At 45.9% G+C, this 22,580-nt stretch overlaps 1 long non-coding RNA gene across 1 annotated transcript; it reads left to right on the top strand.

Moving 5' to 3' along the window:
* The first annotated feature begins 618 nt into the window (after nucleotides 1-618).
* Nucleotides 619-8,081, top strand: LOC129700136 (uncharacterized). The gene is made up of 4 exons (XR_008723982.1): nucleotides 619-1,861; nucleotides 4,988-5,101; nucleotides 5,271-5,326; nucleotides 6,488-8,081. It is a non-coding gene; the product is annotated as an uncharacterized LOC129700136 (long non-coding RNA).
* The last annotated feature ends 14,499 nt before the right edge of the window (nucleotides 8,082-22,580 follow it).

Below are 22,580 nucleotides of genomic sequence, written 5' to 3'. Positions count from 1 at the left end.
CAGCGCCTTTACTTCCTTAGGAGGCTCAAGAAAGCCCACCTGTCCCCCCAGATCCTGACCAACTTTTACCGCTGTACCATAGAGAGTATCCTGACCACCTGCTTCACGGTATGGTACAGCAGCTGCACTGCTGCGGACAGGAAAGCATTACAACGGGTGGTGAAAACCGCGCAGCACATCATCGGTGCCCCGCTCCCTGCCATGGATGCCCTCCACCGAAAACGGTGTCTGAGACGGGCTGGGAAGATCATCAAAGACCCCTCACACCCCAACCATGGACTATTTGCCCTCCTCCCATCAGGGAGGCGGTACAGGAGCCTCAGGTCACGTACCAGCAGGATGAGGAAAAGCTTCTATAACAACACAATCACACTGCTGAACTCGGAGTCCCGACGATAGACTTCTCTGGTCCCTCCGTCCCCCTTTGTTTAATCATTCTGTATTTCCTGATTATTCTGTATCTTCTCTCTTTCTATTTTTTTCTTGTTTTTTTCTCTTTATGTACAACTACTACGGACCGACGCAAAACTGCATTTCGTTGTACTGATACTTGTATTTTGTGCGATGACATTAAAGTTGAATTGAATTGAATTAATCCACCGCAGCACTTTCTTCAGCCTTTTTAATGCTTTTCCCACTAAATACAATTAACCTGCTGCAAGTTTCCACGACATTTATTTCACAGAACAACAAATCGGAATCTCCTGTAAAACAGGCATCTGTGAAGCCCCCTCAGCCATTTTGTGTGCTAGCCTGAAACAAAGCGCGTGATTGGCCAACTGGCAGACAACTCAATGTTAAACGTGCTTTGATTGGACTAAAAAATACCCGAAATTTTTCTGGTTTTTCTCTAATTTAATAAAAATGTGCAAGTCTTCTTCATATCGAGTTTCAGGGGTGATTTATATAAATATTGTTACACAATATGTGAAAATTTCATGTAGTTTGGTGACTTGGGTCACAAAATCCTATTTCTAGACACATTTTTGATGCTCGGCCCACAGCCTAACTTTAAGATGTTTGCCTTCCACCACAGTGAGGAGGTGCCTGGTGAACTTACTGTGGTGGATGTTAAATTTATGTTTATTGTGTGTTTTTGTCATTTTTATTATATGTATGACTGCAAGGCAATGAAATTTCGTTCAGACCGAAAGGTCTGAATGACAATAAAGGCTACTTTACTTTACTTTTAAAAAAAAACTGGCATCTTGTTGATGGCAATGGTCTTGGAGGGGTCAGGTCTGAGGTCATCACTGGTAAATACGTGTCCGACATACTGGACCTCGTTGACGCGGAATCTGCACTTTAGAGGGTTGAGCTTGAGGTAGATGTCTTTTGCGCGGTCCAGTATTTTTTTTTAATTGGCATTATGTTCAGCCATGTCACGTCCAGCAACGAAAATGTTGTTGACAATGATGGCACAAGAATATCCCATAAATAATTGTTCCATTGTACGCTGGAATACCTCGCTAACAGAGTTGATGCCAAAGGGCATCCGCAGAAATTTGTAGCGGCCGAAGGGGGTGCCTAACGTGGTGAGATTGGACGAGTTGGGGTCCAGGGGGATCTGCCAGAACAAAATATTGGCATCCTGAACAGAAAACACAGAGGCACCGCCTAGCTGAGCAGCAACTTCTTCCACCATGTTAGTGCGGGCATTTGATCGCTGTGTTCAGGTCTCTGGGGTTGATACAAATTTGGATTTCTTCTTTGTTTTTCTTTGTTGCAACCACCATGGTGGAAACCCAGTCGGATGGGTCGGTAACCGCGCCAATGACACCCAGGGACACCGTGCGCTGGAGCTCATTGTGCACTCTGTCACGCATGGCATGTGGAATGCGGTGTGGTGCTCGTACTACAGGTAAGATATTTGCATCGGTGACGATGTTGTATTTGATGGGTAGCTTCCCAAGCTTATCGTCAAAAAGGTTCCTTGGACTGGGAAAGTATCTGCTGCGTGGACCACTCGGCAGGAGATATTTGAAGGACATCAGGCCCAAAAGTTACCAGACCTAAGTCCTGGCATGCGTTAATGCCAAGCAAAGTTGCAACTTTCCCACAGACAATAAAAAATTTCAGCCTGTGAGCTTGTGACGCTAGGTGGCATTTCAGCTCAGCTTGTCCAATTGGGTGCATCTTCCCCCCATAGTCTAACAAAGTGGCGGATGTGTTTACAATACGTTCGTTATTCTTGATCCGTGTAAATTCAGATAATGACATGACGTTGCAATTGGCCCCATGTCGATCTTTGCAACAGTAATGGTATTGTTGACACAAAGTGAAACTTCAGGGTCGAGTTGCTTGTTAGTGGAAGCAACCAGGGAGTGTATGTTATGACTCCCGGGAAGAGAAACCGGAGGAGGTGCTGCTAGCTCTTGGTTCTCGATATCAGAATCTTCATGTTTTAACAGGTGTAAAGGCTGCCTTGAGAATGAGCGATTCCCACGGGCTCGGCAGCATTTAAAGAAATGGTTTCTTTTTCTGCAAAAATGGCATAGTTTTCCAAAGGCAAGACACAGTTCGCGATCTGAGGGGTGCGGTCCGTCACAGTTAGAACACTTTTCAATAAATCTTTGAGATTGTCGGGGTGATGTGTGGGTCTGGGAGCGCTGGTTACAGTAGGAGGTGTCGGCAGCATCAACATGGTACGAGGAATGTGGTCCGGGCTCCACTGATCTGGTGTGAGAGGCTGTGAGCTCAGCAATATGGCAAGCATGTTCAGCTCTGGCCAGGGTTAGTTCAGTATCACAGAGTAATTCATCACGTACTTTATCACTGAGGATTCCACCCACCAGTCTGTCGCAGACGAGTTCATCACACAGATTAGCAAAATGGCAGCGTGCAGCAATATGTTTTAGATCACTGATGTAAGTTTTCACAGGCTCACCTTGTAGCTGGTTTTGTGCAAAAATATTTAGTACGTTCCAGTACGGAGTTAGTGTGAAGGTCACATAGCTTTCTGAATTTGGTGAGCAGGACCTCGGGATCATCAATAGTCTCAGCAGGTCTGAAGAAGGGTTTTGGCCCAAAACGTTACCTATTTCATTCGCTCCATAAATGCTGCTGCACCCGCTGAGTTTCTCCAGCACTTTCGTCTACCTTCGATTTTCCAGCATCTGCAGTTCCTTCTTAAACACCACGATCTGATTGTTGTGATCCAGAACTGCAGGAGCAAAGTCGAAGCGCTCGGCTCGTTTAATAGCTTCTAGGCCAGCGATGTTGAGAAGTATAGAGGCACAGTGTTCTGGTGGAACGTTGCGATGAACTGCACGGATGTAATGGTTGAAATCACGCTTGAAAATCCACCAACATTCAGCAAGGTCTGAGTCAAAAATCAGACGATCAGGTTTACGGAATTAGTTGGCCATAGCAACATGAGAAAGGGGACAAAATGGGTGAAATAAAACACTGGAAATAAAATAAAAACCGTTATACTTAAACGGAGAGTGGTTTGACCACATCTGACACCATGTTGAGTAAATCAAACATACTCACAAATCTAGTACAACAATATTTATTGAGTAATGTATACACACTATAGCATGTTACTCCTACCATGCAGCTGTACTGATGTCGGCTTGTAATAATATTAATGGTGTGGTAGTAGATGTAAGTTTTGAAAAACTGGTCCGGGGTCATATCACATCACTCCTGCCCTGAAGCTTTGACCCCCACCAGTTTGCGTACAGAGCAAATAGATCTACAGAGGACGCTGTAGCCACAGCTCTCCATGCTGCACTGTCTCACCTGGAGCAGCGGGGGGAGCTACGTGTGGATGCTCTTTGTGGACTACAGCTCTGCTTTTAATACCATCCTTCCCCACAAACTGGTGGACAAACTGGGGGACTTGGGACTTCCACACTCCACCTGCACGTGGATAAATAGCTTCCTGTCGGGTCGCAGCCAGAGAGTCAGAGTGGGCCATCATACATCCACGGCCCTCAGCCTCAGTACCGGCTCTCCACAGGGCTGCGTACTGAGCCCCCTGCTCTACACCATCTACACACATGACTGCACCCCCGCCCACCACAGCAACACCATTGTCAAATTTGCGGATGACACTACGGTGGTGGGACTCATCTCTGGGGGGGACGAGTACACCTACCGGGATGAGGCGGAGCAGCTGACAGTGTGGTGTGAAGAAAATAACCTGCTCCTCAACACCTTAAAGACAAAGGAATTAATAATAGACTTTAGGAAGAATAAAACGGACATGGTACCATTGATTATCAGAGGGGACTGTGTGGAGAGGGTGGCGGATTTCCGCTTCCTGGGAATCCATATTGAGGAGGACCTGACGTGGAGCGTGAACACCACTGCGCTGCTGAAAAAGGTCCAGCAGAGACTGCACTTCCTGAGGGTGCTCAGGAAGAATAACATCACTCAGAGACTGCTGCTGTCCTTTTATCGGTGCTCCATTGAGAGCATCCTACCATACTGTGTATGCGTGTGGTACATCAGCTGCACAGCGGCTCAGAGGAAAGCGCTCCAGAGGGCCATTGACAACGCCCAGAGGATTGTCGGCTGCCCTCTCCTTACCTTGGAGGACTTACACAGTTCCCGCTGCATCAAAAAATCCCAGAGTATCATAAAGGACATTTCCCACCCCGGACATTCCCTGTTTGAACTGTTGCCGTCAGGCAGACGGTACAGATCTACAAGGACAAGGACGAACAGACTAAAAAACAGTTTTTTTACCCCACTGCTATAAAAGCACTAAATGTAGCCGCCAAGGAACGCAGGGACGATACATACTAAGGGACTGTGGTACACTGTGAAATCGACAGAAGGATGGAGGGTTGGGTGTTTATGCGTGCTATTTTCATGATATTTATTTTAGTTGTTTATCTTTTAATATTTTATCTTGTATGTATCGTTAGCTTTTAGAAATGTTTGAATTGTGCACTGACTGGCTGACATTTTTAAATTTTGTTGTACATGGTTCATGTTACAATGACAATAAAGAAACTATTCTATTCTATTCTAGGCGGAGCTTATAATAATAAAGCACTACATTCGTTATTAAGTAAAGTAACCAATCTACATCTGGTAAAATGCACATGAACAAGCCATCTTCACTTATCTGTCTCAGATCCTCTTGGTAAGCAACCTATTATTGACATTATCCCTGATGCCCCCTCCCTCTCCCCCTCCCCCTTCCCATCAGTCCCTTTTCAGCATCTTATGCTTGTTTTCGTTCCCTAGTTTGTGAAACATTTTTATGAAGGCTAAGATACCACCTGTTCCAACACCTTCTGCTTTTATTTCAGCATTTATTTTCCTTGGGTTTGAAATGCTGGCACCAACTTGAACAGCTGCAGTCAAGGTAGGGAAGATTATGACTATGACCATTAGAAATCATGATATGCATTTCAAAGTGAGAATGGCATTTGCGTTGTGGGACAGGACATTGTTCTGAGTAAAAAAGGGAAATGTATTTATCATTACCACTTACCTGTTTCAATATACTAGCATTTTAGGATGTGTGTCATTGCCTGGGTCAGTCTGCTGCAATGCATTTGACTGATGCTGTACATTGTGAGCATGTTGAGCGATGGTGGGAGGTCCATATTTAAGTGGTGAAGTAGCTATTAATCAAATGGACTGCTTTGTCCTGGATGGCATTGTGTGTTACTGCGACAGTACTCATCTGAGCAGGTTCAGAATATTCTATAATACTTCTGAATTATTCTTTACTGGAATTGGTTTTGACAGTTAGCAGGTGAATCAATATGTTAACCAATGTCTGATTACATTTTTCTATGTGGTTCAGTAAAGTTTCTGACCAATGGCAATTATTGCCGTTATATTATTAAATATCATCTTAAATCCTTAGGATGTTAATCATGATACATTCTTCGAACTAAACATGATGATGGCAATGCCATTGAATAAAGACACAGTACTGGAGTAACTCAGCATGCAAGAGGCAGGGTGGAAGGATATGTAGTCCAGATAACTGTGGGTGTCATGAGTTTCTGGTAGATATCCTCAATAATTAAGTTATCAGAGTAGCCATTTGTAATTGTCTGGCACTTGTGCAGCTCAGCTACTACTTACCACTTAACAGTCCTTACCCAGAAGTTGTTCTTGCTGTCTGTCAGCAGTATTTTCTGTGCCATTATGAATTAAACTGAACATTCTCGACAAACAGATCCACTTCGGACCCGTGACACTGCAAAGCAATTGAAGCAGTTTGGACATAATATATAGTCATGTGGAAATCTGTGTTTTTCTGATGATTTGGTAATATTTCAATGTCCTGTTACTCTAAAAACATAATAGCAATGAACACACTTAAAGATATAATTGGATAATTTAATTTTCATGAAATACCTTTGATGTTTGAATCAGAGGACAGTCATAAAGTTTGTGAAATATTCATCAACTACCATCAACAACAATAATATCTAATGCTGTGTTGTTTCCCTTTTGTCTACATCCTACCTTCTTCTCTGTGGATTGTCACCTTATCATGATGGAGAAGCTTGTGTGGTCCTGAGATTCTGAGAGCGATGCCATCTGGAGTTATGTTCCTGGTAGGGCCACCCATGGCGGTACGGTCGAGGGGAGGCCCCTGACAAAGAGCAATCCAACCAAGACCTCAACGGTGGAACAGGCGGAGGATGATGGCTAACTTTAGTGGAGCATCACAATGGCTGGGAAGGCAGATAAAGGCTGCAGCAGAAAAGGATCCCCTGGTCATCTTGGACATCATGCCACTGGATCCTGACCGAGATCTGTCAAGAACCATGTGGTGGCTGCCTGTGCACCAGCCTCCCCACGTTAAACAAAGTCACGCACAGGCATCCTCCCAAAAGAGGACAGTCATACTCGTTACGAGTGACCGCCTATAATGATGATATCCTACCTTCCACCAATTCTGGTTCACTGCTGCCCTGAACTAATGTACGTTGGATCGTTATCCACCGATGCCTCATTTTCAAACAACTATCTTTACATCTTACTGTCCCTTAAGTATCTACCTCTCCCACTTCCACCCTCTCTTTCCCACCTTACCATTCATACAGTGTGGAAATAGGCCCTTCAGCCCAACTTGCTCATGCCCACCAACAATCTCACCCAACTCTCCCAGGTGTGTGACTTCAACTTGTTTAACCCTTATCAGTCAGCCCACCCAGCATAGGCGGTGAGTGCAGTTGTTAGGCTGAACCCAATGCAATCTGGCCCATCTTCTTTACAAGTTACAGACCATTGTATTTATTAATAATTAAGTGTTAAAAGTGAAAGCTTACATATTTTCAGGAGTTTAGTTTCGAGAAATAGCGTGTAAACAGGCTCTTTGGCTAACCGGGTCTAAGCCGACCAGCGATCCCCGCACATTAACACTATCCTTCACACACTAGGGACAATTTTTATATTTACTAAGCCAATTAACCTACAAACCTCTACGTCTTTGGAGTGTGGGAGGAAACCAAAGATCTCGGAGAAAACCCCACGCAGGTCACGGAGAGAATGTACAATCTCCGTGCAGACAGCACGCGCAGTCGGGATTGAACCCGGGTCTCCGGCGCTGCATTCGCTGTAAGGCAGCAACTCTGCCGCTGTGCCACTGAGTTCTTGGGCATAATATATTTCTGAGGCTGCAGGAACTGGAACAACATGTTCAGATTTATATGTTACATTTCTAAAAACCAACAGTAGATGGCAGCAATTATTTTGCTCTTCAATTATTTCATTAGTTATTTCTGTTATTATTCAGTGGCTGTCATTTTCATGAGTTTGCAAAACAGAAGTGAAATATTACTATGGATTCACAGCGCTATAACATGCTGAACTTTACAAGCATTACCAGCAGTAGGAGAATAAAATAGCAAACTAACACGCCTATTCATTAGAGGAACAAGGAACTGCAGATTCTTGTTTACAAAATAAAAAGATATAGTGCTGCAGTAACTCAGTGGGTCAGGCAGTATCTCTGGAGAGCATGAAGAAATGACATTTTGTGTCGAGAGCCTTCCTCAGATTGATTGTGGTGGGGTGAGGAGAGAAAGCTGGATGAGAGGAGGTGAAGGCCTGGGGAGTGATAGGTATGTACAGGTGAGTTTTTTTTTTGAAAGGCAGAGTAGAGCGTAGGGAAGAGATTCTGTGGGGGGGGGGGGGGGAGGGGGGGGGAAGGGGTTTGTAGGTTAGTTACTTAACTTAACTGAGGAGGGGGTGGCTTGGGTGGGAAGGGATGAGTGAACCAAGCAGTTATGCAGGGAGTGTCTGCAGAAGGCTGAAAGGGGTGGGGATGGGAAGATGTGACTGATGGTAGGATCACGTTGAAGGTGTCGGAAATGATAGAGAATGGTGTGTTGGATACGAAGGGCTGGCGAGTGAAAGGTGATGACCAGGGTAACTTTAACTTTGTTCCCTCTGGAGGGAGAGGGATCAAAAGTAGATCTACGGGACACAGGGAGAGAGAGGTTAGGGATCCATCTATGACTGCGGGGGGGGGGACCACATTTACTAAAGAAAGAGGACAACTTGCATCTTGGATCTTGCATCTTGGATGTCCTAGAATAGAAAGCCTCATCTTGGTAGCAGATGCGGTAAGAGGTGGAAAAATTGAACGTAGGGGATAGCGTCTTTGAAAGAGACAATGTAGATCAGTCACTGTGTTCACAGCCTATGTTGAGCTATTGCAGACGTCGTACCTGGAGGAAGTTATCCTGCGCATGCGGGTTACTCAGCGAGGTTCGGGGGGTGACAGCGGCTTTGGTGACTGTGGACATATCTGTAACGTTGCATCCTCAATAGTCATTAACCCAGGTTTGAAACCAAATAACTGGACATTATTTATGAAACCACGAACATGGTGTCAGAAGTTTTATTCCGGAACTTTCACGTATTGTGTTTTTTCCACCGGGATTTGTTATTTTCAGGCGAGGACAAGCAACTAAGCCTGCTAGATGGTGCAGCTAGCAGCTAAACAGTCAACATGGTGGATGGATTCCGGAGGCCGGACCTACTCATCTTTGATGGTAACATCGGCGAAAACTGGCGGATTTTTGAACAGGAATATGACGTTTTCATTGCGGCGGCACTCTCTGAGAAGCCAGCCCGCACTCGAGCATACATTCTCCTTAATCTAGCGGGACTGGAGGCCATTGAACGTGAACGGTCTTTTGTGGACCCGGCGGAAGTGGGGGAGCCCGGCGAGGGTGGAGACATCCTCGTTCCAGCGGAATCCAAAGAGGATCCTGAATGCCTCAAGAGGAAAGTTCGGGAAATATGCAACCCCCAAACCAATGTTACTATGGAAAGACACAAGTTCAATACACAGAATCAAAAGGCTGGTGAGACAATTGATGCTACCTCCTGCACCCATGCAGAACTCACTGACTTCACCCATTTCACCACTAACTTCCATCCGTCACTCAAATTCACCTGGACCATTTCCGACATCTCCCTACATCCCGTTTCTTGACCTCACTATCTCCATCGCTGGTAACATACTACTGACCGGCGTCTACAACAAACCCACTGACTCCCATGGCTATCTGGACTACACTTCTTCCTACCCTGCTTCCTGTAAGGACTCTATCCCCTAGTCCCAATTCCTCCGTCTGCGCCGCATCTGCACCCAGGATGAGGTGTTCCAAACCAGGGCATCGGAGATGTCCTCATTCTTTAGGGAATGAGTGTTCCCCTCTTCGACTATAGATGAGGCTCACACCAGGGTCTCCTCTATATCCCGTAGCTCCGTTCTCACTCCCCATCCCCCCACTCGTATCAAGGACAGAGTCCCCCTTGTCCTCACCTTCCACCCTACTTGCCGTCACATACAACAGATAATCCTCCGACATTTTTGCAACCTCCAACGGGATTCCACCATTGGCCACATCTTCCCATCTCCTCCCCATTCGGCTTTCTGCAGAGACCGCTCCCTCCTTAACTCCCTGGTCAATTTGTCCCTTCCCACCCAAACCACCTCCTCCTCTGGTACTTTCCCTTGTAACCGCAGGAAATGCTACACTTGTTGCTTTACCTCCCCCCTCGACTCCATCCAAGGACCCAAGCAGTCTTTCCAGGTGAGGCAGAGGTTCGCCTGCACCTCCTCCAACCTCATCTATTACAGCCGCTGCTCTAGGTGTCAACTGCTCTACATCGGTGAGACCAAGCGCAGGCTTGGCGATCGCTTCGCCCAACACCTCCGCACAGTCCGCATGAACCAACCTGATCTCCCGATGACTCTGCAGTTCTATTCCCCCTCCCATTCTATATCCGACCTTTCTGTCCTGGGCCTCCTCCATGGCTAAAGTGAGTCTCACTGCAAATTGGAGGAGCAGCACCTCATATTTCGCTTGGGTAGTTTACAACCCAGAGGTATGAACATTGAATTCTCCAATTTCAGGTAGCCCTTACCTTCTCCCTCCTTCCCCTCCCCAGCTCTCCCATAGCCCACTATCTCCGCCTCTTCCTTTCTTCTTCCCTACCCCCCACATCAGTCTGAAGAAGGGTCTCGATCCGAAACAACACCTATTCCTTTGCTCCATAGATGCTGCATCACCTGCTGAGTTTCTCCAGCATTTTTGCCTACCTTCAATCGAATCATATGTCAGTGATTTAAGGATTAAAGCAAAAAGCTGCAAATTTGGAGATCTCTATGAGGAGCTTATTAGAGACACTGTCAATAATGACAATTTGAGAAAGCTGCTGCTGCGTGATAGTAATTTGACATTAGTTAAGGCTGTCTCCATCGTTCGTATTCATGAGCTGACTGCAGAGCACAGAAAAACGTTGGCTTCTCCACAGCATTCTGTCACAAATGTTGATGCTGTTCAGGCTAGGTTCATGAGAAAACAAAAGCCTGAGATAATAATGAAAAACCAGTCAGACAAAACTGGGACACAGTGTATAGCCAATTGCAACAACTGTGGAGGCAGTCATGCAGCTAAAAGAGACAAATGTCCAGCTTTTGGTCAACAGTGCCATGCCTGTAAAAAATTGAATCATTTTAAAAAGTGCTGCAAGTCCACACAACGAGCCTAGGAGAACTGTTCAGCTAGAACCTGACAAGCCGACAGCAGTGCTGATAAAACATTCTATGTCGGTGGAAATATACTACAAATGACTGTTGATTCAACTGATGCACAGATGGAAAAAAATGATGAAGCTTTGGACACTGTGCAAGTTAATGGTATTCCAGTTGGAATGAAAGTAGACACAGGTTCCAAGTGTAATGTTTTGCCAAAAAATACATTTGAACAACTACAGGATGAAGAACAAATAAGAGCATGCGTTAAAGTCACAAACCTTGTTACATCTGGGGGCAGTAAGATCAAAACTGTTGGTATGATTAAGTTGCAGTGCCACCTAGAGGGACAGCCAGAACATTGCCATTTTACGTTGTCCAAGAGGTTGTTCTGCCACTGCTAGGGCTACGTGCATGCAGGCAAATGGGGCTGGTCTCACTCACATCAAATTCAAACAGAATACAGCAATCTCTTCACTGATGAGCTTGGAAAGCTGCCTGTAACCTATTCCATGACACTTGACCCGGATGTGAGACCCGTTGTTCGTCCTGCACATTGCATTCCTGTGGCTATGAAGCACAGAGTCAAAGCTGAGCTAAACAGGATGCAGGAATTGGGTGCCATCACTCCTGTGTCTGAGCCAACTGATTGGGTGTCATCTGTGGCTGCCACCAACAAAAAAGAACAAACAGGAAATCAGAATATGCATTAATCCAAGGGACCTGAACACTGCTTTGAAAAAGCCATATCACCCTATGCGTACTGTGGAAGAAGTGGCTGCACACATGTCAAATGCAACCGTGTTTTCTGTCTTAGATGTTAAGAACTCCTTTTGGCGGATTTCACTTGACCACACATCTTCAATGATAACAACTTTTAGCACTTCTTTTGGTCACTGCAGATTTTTAAGGATGCCATTTGGACTCACCTCTGCCAGTGAAGTGTTCCAGAGCTCCATGGAACAGATTTGCGCTGGATATCCCTATGCGATCATAGTCGACGACATAATCATTGGAGGTAAAAACGTGGAAGAACATGACGCCAACTTGAGAAAAGTGCTCAACCATGCCAGAGAGGTGAACTTGAGGCTCAATCCTCTCAAGTGCAGGTTCCGGCTGAACCAGGTCAGCTATGTTGGACACAAGTTCACGTGAAGGCCTCAAAGCCGACCCTTCCAAAACAAAAGCAATCAGTGAAATGCCAGTGACAGCAGATGTCCCAGCTCTGCAAAGATTTCTGGGGATGGTCAATTACCTTGGAAAATTAATTACAAACCACAGTCAGCTGATGACTCCATTCGACAACTCACACACAAAGACACTGAATGGACTTGGCATGAACAGCAGCAAAATGCTTTTGAGGCACTAAAGCAGCACATGTCCCGCACACCTTTTCTGTCGTACTATGACGTCAGCAAGCTGGTGACACTTACCTGTGATGCTTCACAGTATGGACTCGGTGCAGCATGTTTGCAGGAAGGAAAACCCCTAGCATATGCTTCACGGACACTAACCCACACCAAAACCAAATATGTTCAAATTGAAAAAGAGCTGTTGGTGGTGGTTTTAGCGTATTCCAAATTCAATGATTACATCTATGGCAAGCCAGTGACCATATAAACGGAGCAGCAGCCTCTGGTCACCATACTGAAAAAGCCTATACATGCAGCACCAGCAAGACATCAAAGGATGATGCTAAGACTTCAAAAGTACAGCATCACCCTCATTTACAAAAGTGGAAAACAATTGCACCTGGCTGACACTCTCTCTCTCTCTCTCTCTCGAGCTCCCAGGAGTTCCACAGTTCAGCATGCTGATGAGGAGGACAGCTTTGATGTCATGACAGTCAACTACATATCCTCTTCTCGCTTTGAGGAGTTAAAGAGACACACAGCAGATGACACAACCCTGCAGATACTCAACTATCATCAGACATGATTGGCCCAGCAAACAGTGCAATCTTCCACGTGCTGTTCACCCTTATTTTCCTTTTAGAGAAGAACTAACTACTGAAGACGGGGTCATTATGAAGGGTCACAAAGCAGTCATTCCTTTGTCACTACAAAAGGAGTACATCAGCATCAGGCACAGAGGGCATCCTGGTGCAGAAGCTACTAAACAGAGAGCAAGATGCATACTTTTTTCTGGCCTACAATGACAGACGACATCAACTAGGAGATGCAGTCATGCTCTGTGTGTAACAGCACAAAATCACACCAGCAGAAAGAATCACCCCTACTGCATCCAGTTCCAGACCTGCCTTGATCGACTGTGGCAACAGACATCTTTGAGTGGCACAGTCAGCAGTACTTGGTGCTAGTGACCCTCATATTCAGGCTGGTATGTGATTGACCTGCTTTGTGACGCTACTTCCGCAACAGTCATCTCAAAACTTAAGAGACACCTTTCAGTTAATGGAGCACCACACACCCTCATATCAGACAATGCCAGACAGTTCACAAGCCAATGCTTTGAAGACTTTGCTACACAGTGGGACTTCACTCATGTTACCAGCAGCCCAGAGTATCCTCAATCTAATGGGTTAGCTGAAAGAGCTGACCGCCGCGCTGAACAACTCATGGAGAAGTCTCACAGAGACGGAACTGATGTTTTTCTAAACCTCCTCAATCTCAGAAACGTGCCACGTGACACAAAGCTTGGATCTCCAGCACAAACACATACTACTCTTCCAGTAGATGTAACTAGGAAAATGGGCAAGGGAGAGCCAGTGGATGTAGTGTACCTGGACTTTCAAAAAGCATTTGATAAGGTCCCACGTAGGAGATTAGTGGGCAAAATTGCGGCACATGATATTGGGGGAAGAGTGCTGACATGGATAGAAAATTGGTTGGCAGACATGAAACAAAGAGTAGGGATTAACCGGTCCCTTTCAGAATGGCAGGCAGTGACTAGTGGGGTACCGCAAGGCTCGATGCTGGGACTGCAGCTATTTACAATATACATTAATGATCTAGATGAAGGGATTAAAAGCAACATTAGCAAATTTGCAGATGACACAAAGCTCAGTGGAGGTGTGAACTGTGAAGAGGATGCTATGAGGACAGGTTGGGTGAGTGGGCAGATGCATGGCAGATGCTGTTTAATGTGGATAAATGTAAGGTTATCCACTTTGGTGGCAAAAACAGGAAGGTAGATTATTATCTAAATGCTGTCAAATTGGGAAAAGGGGAAGTACAATGGGATCTAGGGGTCCTTGTTCAGTCACAGAAAGTAAGCATGCAGGTACAGCAGGCAGTGCAGAAAGCGAATGGCATGTTGGCCTTCATAACAAGAGAAGTTGAGTATAGGAGCAAAGAGGTCCTTCTGCAGTTGTACTGGGCCCTAGTGAGACCACACCTGGAGTATTGTGTGCAGTTTTGGTTTCCAAATTTGAGGAAGGACATTCTTGCTATTGAGGGAATGCAGCGTAGGTTTACCAGGTTAATTCCTGAGATGGCGGACTGTCATATGTTGATAGAATGGAGTGGCTAGGCTTGTTTACTCTGGAATTTAGAAGGATGAGAGGATATCTTATTGAAACATATAAGATTGTTAAGGGATTATTAAACGCTAAAGGCAGGAAACATGTTCCCAATGATGGGGGAGTCCAGAACCAGGGGCCACAGTTTATGAATAAGGGTTAAGCCATTTTGAATGGAGATGAGGAAAAACTTTTTTACACAGAGGGTTGTGAGGCTGTGGAATTCTCTGCCTCAGAAAGTGGTGGAGGCCGGTTCTCTGAATGCTTTCAAGAGACAGTTAGACAGAGCTCTTAAAGATATGGGGTGAAGGCAGGAACGAGGTACTGATTGTGGATGATCAGCCATGATCACATTGAATGGCGGTGCTGGCTCGAATGCCCTACTCCTGCACCTATTGTCTATTGTCTATTATAATGGGCATGAAAGCATGCGGGCATTACAGTGGTTGGTAAAAGAATACCAGCACTCGCATCGCTTAAGCATTCAGAATATCCTAAAATCTAAAATAAAATTAAATTTTGCTGTAAATCACACTGTGGAGACAAGATACTTTGTAATTGACGTGGAGTTTACTGATGTATTGCCATTTGTGGTAGGTTGACTTGATCGGTGTTGAGACAACAATGTAACAGCAATTGCCAGATGATATTTAATGACTCAGACATTATTGATGGGTTTGAAGTGCAGTTAATGCTAATGTCAGACATTGACTCATCTGTATTGTCATTGCCTATGTTTTTAGGATGTTTAATATTGCATGTTGATGAAAATCCCATGTGTAAAATCAAATTAAATTCACTTGCAAATTTACTTTTCAGACCATGGGTTTACTGGAAAGCCCAACCTACTTATCAACCCTACTTGCCCTTGAACAGGCAGTGCTGAGTTACTTGCTTAAACCGGCAATCTTTTTGTTGAAGGCTAGCGTGTATGGACCTCTAGTGTTTTGACTGAGTAATGATGTAGACATGTTTATATACCATTCTAAGTCAGGATGATGTGGACCTGGAGGGGGAACCTTCAGGTAATAGTGTCTGCTACCCATGGCTTCTTGGCGGTAGGGACTGGTGGTCTGGGAGATACCCAAGCCCAACTGTTAACCGCTGTCTCAGTTTTGGGGCAAATAGAGATGGGAAATAAACATTCCCATCTCGCTTTGAATGTGAAGAACAGAAATACCGCCCATCCATGGTCTTCAGAGATGCTGTCTGATCCACTGTGTTATTCCAGCACTTTTGTGTTTTTGTTGTTAAATAACGTTGGCATTCACAGCCATGTCCATGTCCTTTGAATTAATAAAGATAACGATTTATCCCAAGCTGTAACAGACTTGCATTTTGTACATGGTAGACACTGCACCCACAGTACACCAGTTTAGTTTAGTGATACAGTGTGGAAATAGGCCCTTCACACACAAGGGACAATTTTTACATTTACACCAAGCCAATTAACCTGCAAACCTGTGTGTCTTTGGAGTGTGGGAGGAAACTGAAGATCTAAGAGAAAACCCACGCAGGTCATGGGGAGAACGTAAAACTCCGTACAGACAGAGCCCGTAGTCAGGATCGAACCCAGGTCTCTGGTGCTGCAGGGCTGTAGCTCTAACATTATGCCACCGTACCACCAGTGTGGAATACGTAAAGGAAGCTAAAATATCACAAATAGCCTTTTAAAATTCATTTTATTTTTTAATCCATTGTATGTTGAAATATATATGTAGTTATAATCTATACTTGGCTTTTTGCCCAGTAAGCTCATTAAGTAGTAATAATGTATTAGCATGCCATTAAAAACACATTTCTGCTCCACGCAACAAAAAATAATGTTTCCAGGGTGCTTTCTTCTGCAGTTGTACCGAGCCCTAGTGAGACCACACCTGGAGTATTGTATGCAGTTTTGGTCCCCTAATTTGAGGAAGGACATTCTTGCTATTGAGGGAGTGCAGCGCAGGTTTGCAAGGTTAATTCCCGGGATGGCGGGACTGTCATATGCTGAGAGAATGGAGCGGCTGGGCTTGTACACTCTGGAGATTAAAAGGATGAGAGGGTATCTTATTGAAACATATAAGATTGTTAAGGGTTTGGACACGCTAGCGGCAGGAAACATGTTCCCGATGTTGGGGGAGTCCAGAACCAGGGGCCACAGTATAAGAATAAGGGGTAAGCCATTTCGAACGGAGACGAGGAAACACTTTTTCTCACAGAGAGTTGTGAGTCTGTGGAATTCTCTGACTCAGAGGACGGTTTCTGGAGCGCTAGTAGAATAGAATGAATAGAATAGAATAGAATACCTTTATTGTCATTCAGACCTTACGGTCTGAACAAAATTTTGTGCCTGCAGTCATACATACAATCATACAATAATAAACAACAATAAACACAAATTAACATCCACCACAGTGTATCCTCCAAGCACCTCCTCACTCTGGTGGAGGCAAAAATCTTAGTGCTGCAGTCTCTTCCCTCCTCTTCTCCCTCTGCGCTGAGGCGATACCCCACCGGGCGATGGCACAAACAGTCCCGCGGCTAACCGAACCCCGCAAACGGGCCGGCTCAAACACCGCGGCCCGGGGTGGTCGAAGCTGCCGCCCTCCAGTCCAGCGGACGCAGCCGCCGGCCCGCGGCTGAACCCCGGACTCAGGTCATCGCCGCCAGAACGCCGTCCCAGCCACCGGAGCACCGTTCCAGCCCCGAGCCGGATCACCCTCACGTGAGCGCCATACCTCCCTCGAGCTGGGCCGCTCCGACGGGAGCGCCATTCCACCCTCGGGCTGGGCCGCTCCGACGGGAGCGCCACAGCCCCTCACGGGAGAGTCTCAGCCCCTCGCCAGGCCGCCCTCACGGGAGCGTCACAGCCCCTCACGGGAGCGCCGTTCCAGCCCCGAGCCGGACCGCCCTCACGGGAGCGAGCCCAGGGTGAGTCCTGACTGGCTGCCTCCGGAGTCTCGAGGTCGCCAGCTCCGCCATTGGGCCTCAGCGCAGACGGAGGCAGAGAAGGGGGATATGACAAAAAAGTCGCATTCCCCCGAAGGGAGAGACAGCAAGCCCCATTTCAACCCCCCCTCCCCCCTCCCCACATAAACACAACCTAAAAACCAAAAACTAACTAGACAAAACAAAACTAGCATGGGTGTTGTGGGCCGAAGGGACTGGTTTCCAGAGTGCTAGTATAGACATTGTGGGCCGAATGGTTTCTTGGACTCACAGTTCAGTCAATCACGGCTGGTGGACTCACAGTTCACTCACTCACGGCTGGTGGACTCACGGTTCAGTCACTCACGGTTGGTGGACTCACAGTTCGGTCACTCACGGCTGGTGAACTCACACTCACGGCTGGTGAACTCAAAGTTCACTCACTCACGGCTGGTGGACTCACAGTTCAGTCAATCACGGCTGGTGGACTCACAGTTCACTCACTCACGGCTGGTGCTCACAGTTCAGTCACTCATGACTCTCTTAATTATACTCACACCTGACTTCTGGACTGACCGCGACCTCTGGACTGAGCGCGACCTCTGGACTGAGCGCGACTTCCGGAATGAGCGTGACTTCTGGAATGAGCGCGACATCCGGAATGAGCGCGACCTCTGGAATGAGTGCGACCTCCGGACTCAGCCAAGGCTTGTAGACTCACAGTTCCGGACTCAACTCTCACTCATGGCTTCCGGGCTGACTGACTCACGTCCGGCCTCCGGGGCTTTATTCTCCTTGCCCCCGGAAGGGGCGTTACCTGCATGGTGACTGACAGGCAAGAAGACCAATCTGCTGATCTCACAATTTTTTTAAACCTTCATAACTTTTCTATTATTTCACTGATCGGAACAAAACGAGGAGAATGGTGAATAAGGTGGCAAAAAAATCTTATTGATATATGGTAGCGTTTTTGCGCAAATTTAATTACAACGCAGACCGGAAGTGGTCAAGATGAGAGTTTTAGTAATAGTATAGATAGTTCTATAAATTCCTCAAGATATTTGGATAGATACATAGTTAGGAAAGGTTTAGCGATAAATGGGTTGAACCTGGGAAAGTGTGACAGGCGTGGATGGGGCATCTTAGTCGTCATGGACAACTTGGGCGGAGAGGCCTGTGTCCATGCTGTATGACTACAGACCTTAAGGATCTTTTGATCCATTCTCTTAATCTGTGAGTATAAATGTTTTAATAGATGTAGAATAGTAGGTGTGATTTGATTCCTACCATCTATTTCTGCGAATATATTTTATTACAGAATTGTGATAATGTATTATCAGATGCATTCAATTTTTGCTATTTCCATTTCAATCGGTAGGTTTTGTACTTGTTAAAAGAATCGATATAATAAATGGATACCAAGTTTGATCTGAACACGATGTGTAGGAAGGAACTGCACATGCTGGTTTAAACAAAAGGTAGACCCCAAAAGTTGGAGTAATTCAACAGGTCAGACAGTATCACTGGACAAAAGGAATAGGTGATGTTTTGGGTCAATACCCTTCTCCAATCTAAAGAAGGGCCTCGACCCGAAACGTCACCTATTTCTGATGGTATTGATTATTTGCAATGTTCTGCTGGAGAAATAACATTTTCAAAACTTACATTCAGTTTTGGGGTAGGCTGATGAGAGAGGTAGCTGTTTGCAAATGATGGAGTTAGGAATGTCTAATAATATTCATCCTATATTTAAGTATGCTTGCCTTATCATCCCTGGAAAATATTTGTAGCCACTGTTCACAAATAATGTTTTTCCCAAGCCTTTTGATCAAAGCAAAAATACAATGTTTAATCAGATGCTTCATGGGTTGAATCGTGCTCATAAGAATCCTCCTCCACAATAACACCTCACTACTAAGGTGGACTCTGGAGACTACACAATGAATTTCCTGCATTAAGTCTGTTATTCACTGGAGGAAGAGAGGGGGAGATTGTTTAATCAGACTATTCACAGAGCCCTGAGAAAAGTCAAACTGTCTTGACAAAAACCAACATGTAAGATGGATTGATTTTTCCATCATATTCCAAGAAAACTGTCACGAGGTGAACTTTAGTCACAAAGCTGAGGAATAGATGTGGATGGAGCTGTATTTGCAACCTTCATCCACAGCATGGAGGATTCTCACTGCTCGAGAAAGTGAGCACAGTTCTCAAACCATATTCTATTGTGAGCCAAAGAGACTTTTGTTAGATCTGCCAATTTGCTCTGAATTCCTTTGGATGCCACTTATAGCCATTTTTCAAGAGCAGTTCACAGCTCATTTTATACAGTTAGTAGAGGGATATGTGTGTCGTTGCATATTTCAGTATAACTAGGTTGCACATGCTTCTTAAATGTATCCATGTTGTACTGAAAGGTTCAAGTGTAGCTGTATGTCCATTCCTAAATATGTATTTCATTTATGCTAAAAAGACACAGCTTTGTGTTTTCGAGCAGAACACTGCAGAGAGCTACAAAGGTGCCATGTAGTATTTCAGCTCTGCTCAACAGAGGTAAGAGTTAAGGGCCTGTCCCACTTAGGAGACCTAAACAACAACCTCTGGTGACCTTGCCCGCCACCCAAGAGCGGAACTCGCTATCAAAACATGGAGGGGACGGGGGGCACAATTTTTTGGCGGCCACGGCATGCGCACACTCACTCAAATGCGCGCGAGGCTTCGGAGGCTCAATCCAGCGCTAAATGCAGCTCAACTCTGCCTGTCTCGCCGGGTTAACCTACAGCCCTGCCTGGACTGACGGGACACCAGTGCTGCTTCTCCGCGCTGGCCATATTTCCCGCAAGTCCAGGAAAGGTTGTAAGCTCACCTGGCAGGACAGGCAGAGTTGAGCTGGGTTTTGCAGTTTCTCTGCGCTGGCCCGTCTGATTCCCGACCAAAGATCCTATAGCGGAGGATCTTTGCTGCCGACCTCTCTGGCCACCCGCGGGGGGGGTGGGGGGGGGTACTCGGGAGGGGACGGGACAGCGCCGGAGACCCGGCCGGGATTGATCCTGGCCAAAGATACTAGAGGAGCTCTAGTATCTTTGATCCTGGCTGCGGATGAGACACATGTCTGTGTCATGTCTCCCTCCTCCAATCACCGCGCTCGATCCTCAGTCCCACCCCCCCCCACTCCTCCCTCCCCCAGTCATCGCGCTGAATCATGTCCCGCCCCCATTGCCTGCTGACCAACATCTCTCTCCTCCAATCGGCGCCCTCGATCATCAGTCCCACCCCAACTGTCTCGCGAAGAGCGGAGATTTCACCGGATTTTGAAATCCGGATTACAAAAACTTGGGGGGGATGTCCCCCACCTCTCAAAACATGGAGGGGACGTGTCCCCTCTGGCCCCCCCGGGTTTTCCGCCCCTGCCGCAACCCAAGGTTTCCATGAGGTCACAGGAGGTCTAGGTCACTCTCCCTAATGGTCGAAAGTGGTTTCTGTGTGGTTGAGGCTTCATCTAGGTTGCTGCTATTTTTGCATCATGATTAAAACCGGCCTCGACTAAAAATAGGTTGCCGTTTTAAAAATCGATAATTTTTTAGTCGCAGGTCTAGTCGAAGCCGGTTGCGACGCTAGTCAAAGGTAGTCAAGGGAGGTCGAAGGAGGTTTTCTTCATAGTCGAGGAAGGTTATCAACATATGCGTGGGAGGTGGTAGGAGATATCAGGTCACCTCGACCTTGATTTTTTTTTGGGTGGCGGGCAAGGTCACCAGAGGTTGCTGTTTAGATCTCCTAAGTGGATGGCTACCGGGGTGAAAATAATTGCCATCCTCTTCCATTACTCATGATTTCTCTTTAGAGCACCACTGAAGTTGTAGACAAAAATATTTAACATAGAAACATAGAAACATAGAAAATAGTTGCAGAAATAGGCCATTTGGCCCTTCGAGCCTTCGAACCATTCAATATGATCGTGGCTGATCATTCCCCAGTATCCTGTAACTGCCTTCTCTCCATACCCCCTGATCCCTTTAGCCGCAAGGGCCACATCTAACTCCCTCTTAAATATAGCCAATGAACTGGCCTCAACTACCTTTTGTGGCAGAGAATTCCAGGGATTCACCACTCTCTGTGTGAAAAATGTTTTTCTCATCTCGGTCCTAAAAGATTTCCCCCTTATCCTTAAACTGTGACCCCTTGTTCTGGACTTCCCCAACATCGGGAACAATCTTCCTGCATCTAGCCTGTCCGACCCCTTAAGAATTTTGTAAGTTTCTATAAGATCCCCCCTCAATCTTCTAAATTCTAGCGAGTATAAGCCGAGTCTATCCAGTCTTTCTTCATATGAAAGTCCTGACATCCCAGGATTCAGTCTGGTGAACCTTCTCTGTACTCCCTCTATGGCAAGAATGTCTTTCCTCAGATTAGAAGACCAAAACTGTACGCAATACTCCAGGTGTGGTCTCACCAAGACCCTGTACAACTGCAATAGAACCTCCCTGCTCCTATACTCAAATCCTTTTGCTATGAATGCTAAGATACCATTCGCTTTCTTCACTGCCTGCTGCACCTGCATGTCTACTTTCAATGACTGGTGTACCATGACACCCAGGTCTCGTTGCATCTCCCCTTTTCCTAATCGGCCACCATTCAGATAATAGTCTACTTTCCTGTTTTTGCCACCAAAGTGGATAACCTCACATTTATCCGCATTATACTGCATCTGCCATGCATTTGCCAACTTACCCAGCCTATCCAAGTCACCTTGCAGCCTCCTAGCATCCTCCTCACAGCTAACACTGCCCCCCAGCTTCGTGTCATCCGCAAACTTGGAGATGTTGCATTCAATTCCCTCGTCCAAATCATTAATATATATTGTAAATAGCTGGGTGTCCCAGCACTGAGCCTTGTGGTACCCCACTAGTCACTGCCTGCCATTGTGAAAAGGACCCGTTTACTCCTACTTTTTGCTTCCTGTCTGCCAGCCAGTTCTCTATCCACATCAATACTGAACCCCCAATACCGTGTGCTTTAAGTTTGTATACTAATATCTTGTGTGGGACCTTATCGAAAGCCTTAACAATGCAAACACGATGACGCTGAAGATTTCAGCAAATGCGTCAAACAAATGATGTTCAACAATGTACCAAAGCATGCTTTCTGGAATTGTGAAAGCGTTTATTTTACAATGTTATAACTAGTTTTGGATTGAAGGTAGACTCA

Source organism: Leucoraja erinacea, chromosome 9 (genome assembly GCF_028641065.1).
Source record: "Leucoraja erinacea ecotype New England chromosome 9, Leri_hhj_1, whole genome shotgun sequence".
Classification (NCBI taxonomy): Eukaryota; Metazoa; Chordata; class Chondrichthyes; order Rajiformes; family Rajidae; genus Leucoraja; species Leucoraja erinaceus.
This window is presented reverse-complemented; position numbering and strand designations above follow the sequence as displayed.